This window comes from Cynocephalus volans, chromosome 1 (genome assembly GCF_027409185.1).
Source record: "Cynocephalus volans isolate mCynVol1 chromosome 1, mCynVol1.pri, whole genome shotgun sequence".
NCBI lineage: Eukaryota > Metazoa > Chordata > Mammalia > Dermoptera > Cynocephalidae > Cynocephalus > Cynocephalus volans.
In genome coordinates, this window is record NC_084460.1 from 118,374,511 (window position 1) to 118,386,709 (window position 12,199).

General features: G+C 45.1%; 1 long non-coding RNA gene across 1 annotated transcript; it reads left to right on the plus strand.

Moving 5' to 3' along the window:
- The first annotated feature begins 9,815 nt into the window (after window positions 1-9,815).
- Window positions 9,816-11,719, plus strand: LOC134370855 (uncharacterized). The gene is made up of 3 exons (XR_010022678.1): window positions 9,816-9,961; window positions 10,732-10,824; window positions 11,363-11,719. It is a non-coding gene; the product is annotated as an uncharacterized LOC134370855 (long non-coding RNA).
- Window positions 11,720-12,199: the final 480 nt, after the last annotated feature.

Genomic DNA, 12,199 nt, shown 5'->3' on the forward strand with positions numbered 1-12,199 from the left:
TGTTTCTCTGGCCTAACCCGAGTGTCTTTCCCTGTCCTTTCCCTCCATAATTTTTAAGAGTACGTTTAGCTCAAGTATTTTGGACTTTACATGCAGGCTTTGTTTGGGTCAGAAGCCCTTGGTTCAACTGGCAGAAAGGGGTCTGCTAGCCAGTATACCGGCAGTGCCCACAAAGAAGCATGGGGAGAAACTTTTAGGACGAAGTCAAGCCAAGAGATGGTATCTGGGCTGCACTGAGCACTAGAAAGCCTGACAATTCTCTGCAAAGTGGAATCCAATCTGATCCAAGAGAAACAGTCAAAGGCACACAGATTTTAATGAGCCTGGGAACCTAATCAGAAACAGTAATGAATAATATTAATGATACAGTCCTGCCAAGGAGAACACCCTATCTGGATCCTTGGTGCTTGGCCTTGCTCCTGAGGACAACAGCAAGGGCCTGTCAAAAGCTTAGCTCGTTGCCACCTTGTATCTCCATTGCTTGCACAGCTCTTCCCCAAACCACAGCATCAAGGCATGCAGCCTTTTCATTTCGTGATAATTAGGAGACTGAGCAGGCCATGGTTAGTCATCCATGGTACAAAGGTGACGGGTGCTCCCGCTCTAGAGGTGCGTACAGGTTCAGACACGTCAGAGCTACAGTCAAAGACAGAAGCTGGTGAGGGGGAACGAGGTGACTCATTGCTGAAACCTTGAAAACTGAGTTCAAGGAGAAGGCCAAGGCTTTCCAAATGCAGAATCTGTTCTCTCTGATGGTGCTGAGTCTCCAGCCAGGCACCAGGTATGCCATTTACTTCTGTTTTCTCCTCACCGAGGAGTGTGAGGCCAAGGGAATCAACTCTTCAGTCTGAATGTTGACCCAGTTCTGGGGGATTGTGTCTCACCGTGTGCCATTCTCATCCTTTCCTGCTGTATCATGCTCATGTCCCTTCTTTTTTTCAAAACTCTTACTTCTAAGTTCATAGTCGTTGAGAACAGACACTTTCAATTGATTTGTAAGGATGGTGTTTCTTCCTCCAAGTGGTCTATAGAATGCTGGTTGTTGGCTTCGGGCGCTCACCTCAAAGGTGGCGAACAAGTCTGAGTGCTTGGCCCTGTGGCTTTCTCTGGCTAACCCATGCTGGCTCCCACCCTGGTACCAGGAGGCCCATGTCATCTGCTCCCTTTGGAGAAGTCACATCCTGATTGGGGCCACAAAGGGCCTGGGCAGTGCCCTTGTTTGACCTATGTGGCTCTGCTGAGCCTCTGAAGGCCATAGTTCAACGGCCTACTGCCTTGCCTCTCTGCATCTGTGAAACAAGGCCACACAGGGTCCACTCCGGGGGAAACACCGAAGTTCTCCTCTTCATTCTCCCCTCTTTCCTTTGCTCTGGGTATATTTGGGGAGCTCAAGGAAGCCCTTAACTATCCTTCAGTTTCCTTTAGCTCATGTTTAAATGTAACCGCCAGCATTTGGAGCCTCTACAGGCTGCTTCAGAGACCGGCCATTGTGTCTTAAAGAAAGACAGTCTTGGCAGAGGGCCTTTTAGTGGACTTGTGGGGTCCTTATTCTGAGGGATATAGGAGGGCTTTAGCCAGTGTTAGCCTGTCTGGAATAGGGGGAGGTAAGAGGGGACCCGGGGATGGCTCCTTTCTTCAGAATCAGTGAGGAAATGAAGCAGGCTGTGTTGTGTTTTAAGATGCTCAGTGGGGTTGTCTGGAAAGAGTCCTTTCAGAAGCCTCAAGACCCAGCACATGGGTAGATAAAATATTCATGAAAGGAGATATCTCAGTGGTGAGGATCAAGTTGCTGACTAACCCAGTGCTCCCCTGGAAAATTAGATCATCCATTCTCCACCCCCATCCTATTTCCCCATCAATTCCAGTCTTTCAGGAGGAAAAGAGGATTCCAGTCCAGCCCTCGGTCAGGCCACTGGACAGGATTCTGGGCTGATTGAGAGTCAATCACACAGTCTGCTCTGGTGCCAGTCAGATGCTGACCATGACAGTGACCTTGTTTAGGGCTGTTGAAGATCCTAGAATTTTCCTCTACCTCTCCTTGTCTGCATGTCTAATTATAAGTCTAGAGAATCTATAGGCTAACTCCTAGAGGGCTGAAAATTCATCAAACATGTAGGCAAAGATGCTTCTTGCAAAAACAATTGTATCCCACAAACTGGCTTTCCTATACTTGATTTCTCCCAGGGGTAATAAATATAACTTTTCACATGTTGCAGGCTTTGGGCAGACCATGTAGCCAATAAACTTCTTCATGTGGGCTCTAAACTTGGCCTACCAGTTCCTGAGGGGACCCCTGAAGGTTAGGCTTTACTCAGCCACTCCGAAAAAAGCTGCACATGGGTGAGGAAAGGTGGGCAAAGGCAGAGATGGCTTGAGAGGCTGGATATCAGGGTTCTCTCTCTGGGCCATTATTTTTGCTCCCTGAGCTACCACTTTCCCCCAGGAGCTTCCGAGGAGCTCAGTTCAACTATTGGCAACTTGGCAGACCAAATGCAACCAAAAAGAGCTGTTTTCCCAAGAATGACACATGGGAGCCACTGTGCTGTGCCTTCCTGTGAGCTATAGGGCCCGGGAGTGAGGAGAACCTACTGTGGAAAGGTACTCATGCCCCTTTGAGATTCAGGGACCCTAACTTTTTCTTGCAAAAGCAGGGAAAAGAGACCTCAGGACAAGAAATCAAAGATAAATGCACAAAAAGACTACAGACAGTAAACTATCCACAGAAGGCTGCGTAGCCTGGCTAAAAAGGAAAGAAATGCAAAGCTAGAAGCAGGTCATGGGCTACAAATTTGTTAAACTGGTGTTTACCCTGACCCCGAATTTTCAGCCCAGGCCAGCCACCACAACCCTGGACAGGTGGCCATTAAAAATGAACCCCCTTCACTTAGCTGCATTTGGAATATTTGTCTTAGCTTCTGCCCAGTTCTGCCTCTTGGCTTCATCTTATAGATCCTCTCCTTGAGGCACATCCTGTATTCCTGACTGTTTCAGCTTCCCCAATTTGATATGGAAAAATGAATATGAAATGACAGAACTCAGTGATAGCAGAATTCTGTGCGGGAGGAAATAATACATTTAAATGGAGTTGGAGACCCTATGAATTGGTTGCATCTTTCTGGAGAGTAATCTGGCAATAGCAAGAGCTGAGACCTAGCCATGATCCAGTCACTTCATCTAGGGAAGCACACCTTGAATAAATAAACCCAAAGAGATAAAAGAGCTATTGGTACAAAAATAACTGTATTGTTTTTATTAATACTAATGAATTGGAAATAATGCAGATATTCAACCTGAGGCAAATTGGAAAACAAATTATGATGCACTCACATTACAGTATTACAATTAAAACTGACAAACAAAAATCTAAATATGAAATAATGTTAAAGAATAAACAAACTGAAGTGTATATTCACACTAATTATGCAACATGAAAACTTGATAAAAAACAGAAGGGAATTAACAGCAACGCAGGCATTTAATATCCTCTGGGAAAGGTGTATAAGTTCATTAGAAATATGTTTACCAAATAAAATAAAAAGATGGGGAGGATAAGGTGTTCTCATTCTGGTAGTTGTTTGTATGCCAGCTTGGGTAAAGGGCGTGGCTCCCTTTTCTTTTTAAGTTTAATTTCTGTGCTGTAGATGTTCTTAACTCAAGGAGAAGACAGGAGTAGACTTTCTAAGACCTCTCACCTTGACAGTTCTACCTTCTACCCTCCCCTTCTGCCACCTGACAGTCTGGTCTGCAGAAAATCTTCAGCTTCCTTTCACTCTTCCTAACGCATTTTTCAAATATCAACCAAAGCCCATAACCTATTGGAAAGCAACTGGAGAATGTCTGTCAGCAGCAGTGGATAGTTGAGATGGTACAAACTAGAGGTCTGAGGGCCACCATTCCAGCCCTGGCTTTGCCACCACCTCTGGGTAGCCTTGGGCAAGTCTGGGTTTCAGTTTTCTCATCTGTAAAATGAAAGTCTTGAACCAGATGATTTCAAAATCTTCAAAGTTGTAACATTCCTATGGGTTTATCTTTATTGATCCAGGATAGGGAAAGAGCCCTGAAATGGAATTCTCAGCACTCTGAGGCTAAGAATCAGCTACGCCATCTGAAGCTCTGTAGGACAGGACAGCACTGCAACCAGACTGCAGGTGCAAGGTCCCATGAAGAAAAAGATTAGAAGAAAAAGAAATGTTCTGCATATTTTGGTCCTTCATCATCATACAATTAACAACAATTCAGTGTTTCTTGAAAGAGCCAGAAAATTCCAACAAGAAGCAGATCTCCGTCAGAAGACTCCCAAGAGTCTTGCTTGACCTCAAGTATCCAGCATGAGACACTCTGAACAACTCTGAAACAGATATAGGGGTTTTAATGAGCAGGCTCCAGTATCAAAACACTTCATCTCCATCACTACTGTCCAGAGAACAGAGCAAGCTTAAAAGTATTGTCAGCCAACTGGAGAAAGAGCATTTGAAGCAAGCGAGAAATTCTCCCAGGTGTGTTGTGATCAAGAAGAAATAGAGAGGTGAGAGAAAAATAGAAACTGTGCAAGAAAAAGTAGCTGGCTGTAGTGTGCAGAAGGGGCCCTTACTGCCACTTCAGTCTCTAAATCTAATGAGCACATCTCTCTTTGTGCAGTAAAAAGTAGATGATGAGGGGAGAACGAAAGGGTTGGAAGAGGGGAAAGTTTTTGTCTGCTTTTGACAGAAAGTGAATGGTGTCTCAGCTGCTTCGGTGGCCGGGCTGCAATGCAAGAGAAAGTGAAGCTCTTCTTACCACGAGTGATTGGATAGGGGCACTTGGGGACAATAGTGTTCTGTCTACAATGAAGATCTTATGGGAACCATGACCATAGCATTGTTTATGTGGAGCTGTATAAACTAGTTTTCACTGAGTGACAAATCATCCCAACACTTAGTGCCTGAAAACAACCACCATTTATTTAGTTCACAGTTGTGTGGGCTGGTTGGGCAGGTCTGGTCAGGACCAGCTTGGCTGAGCTCTGTCATGCTCTCGTGCATCTGTGGTCAGTGGGCTTGGTGGCCAGCAGTTGAATGATTAAGGATGGCCCCATTCACATGTCTGGAGGTAGCAGGATGTCAGAAAGAGTTACGGGCCAACTGGACCACATCTATTATCAAACAGCAGGCTAGCAGGGGTTTGTTCATGTGGTAGCAGATTTCCAAGAGCAGCAATAGAGGAAGTTTCAAAGCCACTTGAGGCCTACACTTGGAACCTGTACATTGTCACTTCTAATGCATTGATCAAAGCAAGGCACAAGGCCAGCTGGGGTGATCAATTGTCCCAGTTTGCCCAGGACAGGACTGAGAAGTTTCCCACAGACTTTCAGTACAAAAACTGGTAAAGTCCTGGGCAACTTGGGACAGTTGGTCATTCTAATGCCAGCCAAGATTCAGTAATGGAGAATGTAATTAGACATTTCTTCAAAGAAGATATACAAATGGCTGACGTGCACATGAAAAGATACTCAACATCAGTAATCATTAAGGAAATGCAAATCAAAGCCACAATGAGATACCACTTTGCACTCATTAGGATGGCTGTTATAAACAACAATAACAACAATAAGTGCTGGTGAGGATGTGGAAATATTGGAACACTTGTGCAGTGTTGGTGGAAATGTAAAATAGTACAGTCACTGTGGAAAATGGTATGGCAAATCTTCAAAAAATTAAACAAAGAATTGCCATATGATCCAACAATCCTCTTCTGGGTATATACCCAAAGAATTGGAAGCAGGGACTCAAACAGATATTCATACACCCATGTTCATGATAGCATTATTCACAATAGCCAAAAGGTGGAAACAACCTGAAGTCTATCAACAGATGAATGGATAAACAAAATGTGGTACATACACACAATGAGATGCTATTCAGCCTTAGAAAGGAATCAATTCTAATGCATGCTGCAACATAGATGAACCTTAAAGGCGTAATTATGCTAAGTGAAATAGGCCAGACACCAAAGGACAAATATTGTATTTTACCACTTATGAGAGGAACCTAGAGTAGTCAAATTCCTAGAGACAGAAATGAGAATGGTGGTTGCCCAGGGCTGAGGGGAAGAGAAACGGACAGTTAGTGTATAATGTGTACACAGTTTCAGTTTTGCAAGACGGAAAAGTTCTGGAGATGGATGATGGTGATGGCTCAGTGATGTGAGTGTACTTAATGCCACAGAACTGTACATTTAGAAATGGTTAAAATGGTAAATTGTATGTTATGTATATCTTATCATAATAAAAAAAAAGAGAGTGGGGAAATAGGCTCCCCTAGTGATGAGAGGAGCTGTAGACTTGTGCTATTTTTGCCATCTGCCATAGGGGCAAACAGGAATTTAATTAACTAAAGCCGAGCTGTTTCAGTAGCTCACAGTATTTGAGGAAGTGTGCTGGGAGACAGCAAGCAGGATCCAAAGGTGGACTATTTTGATACTCTTTCCCTTGGGAGCCAGTAGTAGCTTATGAATTCGTCAGGTAGGAAAAAAAGAATTAAAGAGGGTACATGTTGATGCGTGAATGAGATGTTGAGGATGTATGGGAAGACTGTGGAAATGGCCAGAAAGATGAAATAAAATAAAAGTAACTCAGAGCCCTAAAGAAATCACTAAAATGTGTGGAGGGGTCCAAGCCCCCATTTCCTGCTTCCTTTATGCCCCTGGCAACGAGCTGGGAACACAGCAGGCAGTCAATAAATGAGGCGCCTGGGTCGTCGGAGGAGCCAGGTTCACAGCGTCCTGGCGCCTGTGCTGCCCTGCCTCCTAGTCCCTCTGTTTGCTGTTCATGGGATTCTGTGTTTATGGGAAACTCTGAGTGTGCTTGAGTCTCTAATCCAGCAACAGGAGGAGCAGACAGAAGGGGGGAGTGAGGAAAGGCATCAGAAAATGTGGGAGGCAAGGCTGGGGTAGGGGCAGAGTTGCCAAAGGAAGCCATGAAGCGGATGACTGTGAGAAACCACCAGACTCCCGGATGTTGTGGCTGGAAGGAACTTGGAGAACATCTCATCCACTCTTCCCATGAGGAAGATGAGTCCAGAAAGCTTCAAGGACTTGTTTAGGGCCACCCAAGAAGCAGGAAGTAGCAGAACTGATACTTGGGACACAGTTTTCTCATTTCTAAGCTGGTGCTCTGTCCTCTCCGTCCAGTGGCTTCCGAGTCCAACTGAACCTTCTCCACACTAGTCATTGGAGGAGGATGTGGTAAAGCCCCACCAAAATGTGCCTCCTTTCTCCCAGATTTGATTCTCCTACTGCAGGCGAAGCCGTGCCCTCCAGTGAACAGGCACAAGTATTCCAGCTGTCTTTGCCCTAGAAAGCCTAGTTATCAGCTACTTAATTAAAAGGTTCTATTGTATTTTTCGGTCAATTTTCCTACTCAACTCCATGGAAAGAAGTTATTTTTAGTTGTTACAGGATGTATAGTGCAGACCAATTCTCAGATCAGTGACTAAGATTTAACCTGCTCTGGGTTTGTTGCTTAACACTTAAAGATCAGCAGTAGGTGGGTACATCTCATCTCGGGGGGCTGAAGTGCTTGGGGACTAAGGCTGAATGCTGTAACCCTCTTAGGTGGAGAGGAAAACTTGGAAGAGCCTCAGCTGGAAAGCATTTAGAAAATTTATTGATCCACCTGCCTTTTCCAGCAGAGAAGGCATCGATAGCTGAGAAAAGTGAGTCACAAGTCCACAGCACTTGGCACTGTCCCAGGACTCATTGTGGTACTCCAGGATTCCCAAGATGTCAGTCCACATACATTGATTAAGGCCCTGCTATGGACAAGTTACTAGGAGACCAAGTAGACAAGATAAGGGCTCAGGAGGCACTAAGTGCTTGGTGTCTAACACCCAAGTAGCAGAGATTGGAACCAGAGAGCAAACATAATGTGGAAATGCCAGCCTGACTACCAACACCCTGCCTGCCTGCCAGGGTAGTGCCAGAGAACGGGTCCAAGGCTACCTCGAGAGATCAGGTCAGGCCGAATAGGGAGGGACCCGCCAAGAAGCTGGGAGATAAAGCAGAGGGCTGGAAGTTATAGAGGTACGGAGAGGGCAGAAGCCTACCAGAAGCCAAGAATTAAGTGGAGTGGGGCACTATATTAGTAAGGATGCAGGTTCGGCTGCCTGGGACTGAGATCCAGAGTAAAAGTGGTTTAAAAAAGACAGAAGCGTGCTTCTCATGTAAAATCTGAGCTGGTAAAATGGCCCTTCTCAGTGAGGTCATGGAGATTCAGGCTTCTTTTCTCTTCTTGCTGCATCATTTGCATTGTTCAACAGAGCTCACCACCACCTCCACATTCCAACTAGTGGAAGGGGGGAAAGGAGCCACTGGAGGGCAGGCTCCTCTTTAATGGCAAAGAGATCGCACTCACTGTTTGCACTCACACCCTGTTGGCCAGAGCTTGGTCTCATGACCACACTTAGCTACAAGGAGGCTGGGGATTGTTGTCTTTATTCTGGGCGACCATGTGCTCTGCTAAAATTTCTACTGCCATGGAAAAAGGAAGAACAGACTAGATGGGGAGCGAGGAAACACAGGGTCGTGTAAGGCAAGTCCAGATATCAAGTGCAGCAGATCCTCTGTGACGCCTGCCAGGACTGGGGTGGAGGGTGGGGTGGGCGGTTGGAAATGACAGGCTCTGCTTGGACACTGAAGAGAGAGAAGCACAGAGGGAGTACAGTCATTGGAAGAACTGTGGAAGGCTTCATGTAGACATGCATTTGAGCCCAGTCCTGAAGGATAGGTGGGATTCTGACAATCAATGAAGAGGGAGGGCGCACCAAGAAGACATGTAATTGTGTCAAGAGAGCCGCAGGAATGGAATCCGGCCTAGCAGGAGCCAGTGACAGTGTTTGAATGGGGGTAGAGATGGGGATATGCTTCCCCTGGCCCCTTATGGGCCAGCACAACAATGCTGATGCCAAGACAAGCAGAGGAAGAGAACATGGGGTAAGATGAAGCTTGGGGATTGGGCTCCAGACTGAGTTTTTCCTTCCATAGGAAGAATTGGTCCTCACTGGATTTACATAAGCAGGTGCTGTTTCCACTGTGCTCTAAAGAGACTGAAAGCCTTGCCTTCTCTTCTTATTTATTTGGGGGTGAGATGGCTCTGCCCTCTCAGGTCCCATAGAGGCATCCTCCCTGTCTTCCTGAGCCCTGAGCCCAGATGCTTGACACTGAGCCTTAACCCAATGCTCTGGTTCCCAGCAGGCATTTCTATGGGGTTGGGGAGAGAGGATGGGAGCCAGGCTGGCATCATTCTGTGTATGTAATAGAGCCAGAAGAGTTGTGAAACCCAGGAGGTTCTGCTAGGCTGTTCCGCAGTAAATACTTGTTATAAAAATAAACCTGTCCTGCTATTCAACAACAGTGAGCAATACCCCAGGGCTGCCAGCGCTGGAAGTACTCATACGTCTCTGGGAACACTGCTAAGCATGCAGGGCAACCCACAGCAGCTATGCATATGCACACGCTCATTCTCACAGTCTACAGCTCTCTACAGGCTCACACCTCCTTCACGTTTCCAACTAATGGAAGTGTAGGACTGCAGCCAGGTATAGAGTAATATGAAGTCCCACATTTGAGTGAACAAAACAATAATCACCAGTATAAGGGATGGGTAGTTTGACTGCAGCTGGTGTAACAGAAAGATTGAAGGGTTTTTGTAGACTCCACATTCACTATGCATCAATGGTATGGGGTAGCATAAAAATGTCAATATGGTCTTTAACTGCATTCAAGCCAGTAGAATGTCCAGAACAAAGGAGGTTGTTAATCCTGTTTCAGATCAGAGTAACATATGAAGTACATTCAGAGAAAAGACTCCAGAATGGTGTGAGAAAAAAACTATAGAGGCAAGTCCAGAAAACTGAAACCCTATGACCAAAGGAGACCGAGAAGGACACAATCACCAACTGTACATACCTGAAGGGTTGTCATGGAGGTAAGGGAGCAACTTGTTTTATGTGGGCCCAGGGAGGAAGGTATAGCCTGGCCAATTTAGTTTTAAAATGGGATTGTCTAAAAATAGAATGCTCTCTCTCAGGACACAGTGAATTCTCTATTGCTGGAGTTTGAAAAAAAGGCTGGGTGAATCTGTAAGTGGGATGCTATTGCAGAAATTCACACATTGGGTAAAAATAGGACTAGGTAACTTTCTGGGTCTTCCAAGTTTGAGGTATTATGATTCCATGTGTTTCATTTTTTAATTAAACATTTTATTTTGAGATATTTGTATATGCATATGCAGTTGTAAGAAATAATGCAGAGATCCTCTGTTCCCTTTACCCAGATTGCCTCCATGGTAAGACTTTTAAAACTATAGTACAGTCTCACAACCAGAATATTGACTACTTCAACAAGGTCTTGTCCTTCCTGCCTCAATAGTCTCTGCCCTTGAGGAACTACCAGTCTGAAGGAGAAAACATAAGAGAATAAAAACTAGTGCAAGTTTGGGTGTAAGATCACCAGTTCAGTGGGACCAGCCAAATGCTATGGATGACCAGAAGACAGAAAGATTATGTCTAACTAGGGATATCAGTAGAGGCTTCCCAGGGGAGGTGGCATTGAATTGGGCCTTGAAGGACAAATAGGAACTCTAGAGATGTACGTAGTCATTTTTAGTTATATGACCATCCAGGCTCATAAAGAGCTAGAAGATAAATCTCCTTGTGAATGACTTTGTTTTGTTACATTTCTCATGCATAACCCTAGAGTGTCAAAGAAGCAAATGGAAGCTCAGAGAAACATGGCAGCTCTGGACTGTGCTTCACCCAGTTCCTACCACCTCCCCAGGGCCCGTGCACGGTAGGCACTTAGCATCTGAGCAGATGCATGAGTGAGGAAATGAATGAACAGATCACTGCCCTATCACCCTGGTTCTGCTCTCCTTCCCCCACAGAAGAGGGTGCAATGGTGTGGAAGTCAGAGGCATTGGTTTAATTTGGGTGCTTGCCTAAAACCCTCGTGGTTTTCTAGTGCTATTGGAGAGCATATGATGCTGATTAAGGCTGAGGTAACAGGTGCCCCACAAACCCCCCAGAGACCAGTTAATTTTGCTCTCTTTGTGGCTACAGGTTTTATACCCTACCCAAGGTGTACCACTGTTCAAAGCATCTCATAATACACAGTTGTCCATCTTTTCCTTGAATGTTTTGATAATCAAGCCTGCAGAGCAAGTTTCTGTACTTAATTACCTTTGCCCTTGCCTCACCTGCCTCACCTATGGGTTTGTGGTATGAGAGAGGAATTTGTTTCCTAGAAGCAAAGAATGCAGAGTTTAGGGGATTGGGGAGGGAAGACTTCGAAATTTATAAATCATCTGGCCTCACCCCTTATTTTACAGACTAGAAAATGGAGACCAGGAGGGGCATGTCCTGCCCTGCATCTCCTGAGCCACTGGGGAAAAGGGACTGGAGCTCCAGCCTCCTGGCTCCTCTTCTGATGCACACTCCAAGGCATCCGGCTGTTTCCTTCTCCAACAAAGCCAGCCCCTTGCAAACCTCTTCCCATGGCAATGTGCCATGAGTCGCTAATACTTATGACAACACTGCATAGGAATTGAGTGTATTTGATTTTCCTTATGAAGAGATGCATAAAAAAGATCAAAGCATTTACAATTTGATGATGTTCCTAAATGCAAGTTCAAATTGCTGAGTTAAACAGCCAGCAATTTTTTTAGAGGGCTTTCCAGAGCAATTATTCAAGATGAAATTATTTATATTTGCCTTTGGCTCCTTCTCATCCCCTCCCACTGCCTAGAAAGGAGAGGAAGGGGGACCCAACAAAGAAAATCTTGAGAGACTATTGCTAATTAAAGATTTTTACCTGCGTGATGTTCTTTTGCTTTGCACGTTAATTAAATCAAGACCAGGTGTCTTGCAGATGGCTGGTTATCGTAAGAGATTAATAGATGCCAGCAAATGGGTAAGGGAAAACACTCTTGAGTTTTATGGGTCATTAATGCTGCTTCTCTCAACACAAATCATGACAGAGAGAAAGAATTCCTTGAGCTTTAGTGGCCTAGTTCATTAGAGAGTGTCAATAGCTGCTCATATGTTACCACCTTCAGAGCCCAGAGAGCAGGCAAGATCCCCTCTTACCGGAAGATCGGGCCGAGACATCAGATCTGAAGGAAGACAGACCTCAAATTATTATTCTAAAGGAAATTAGTTCAGGATTT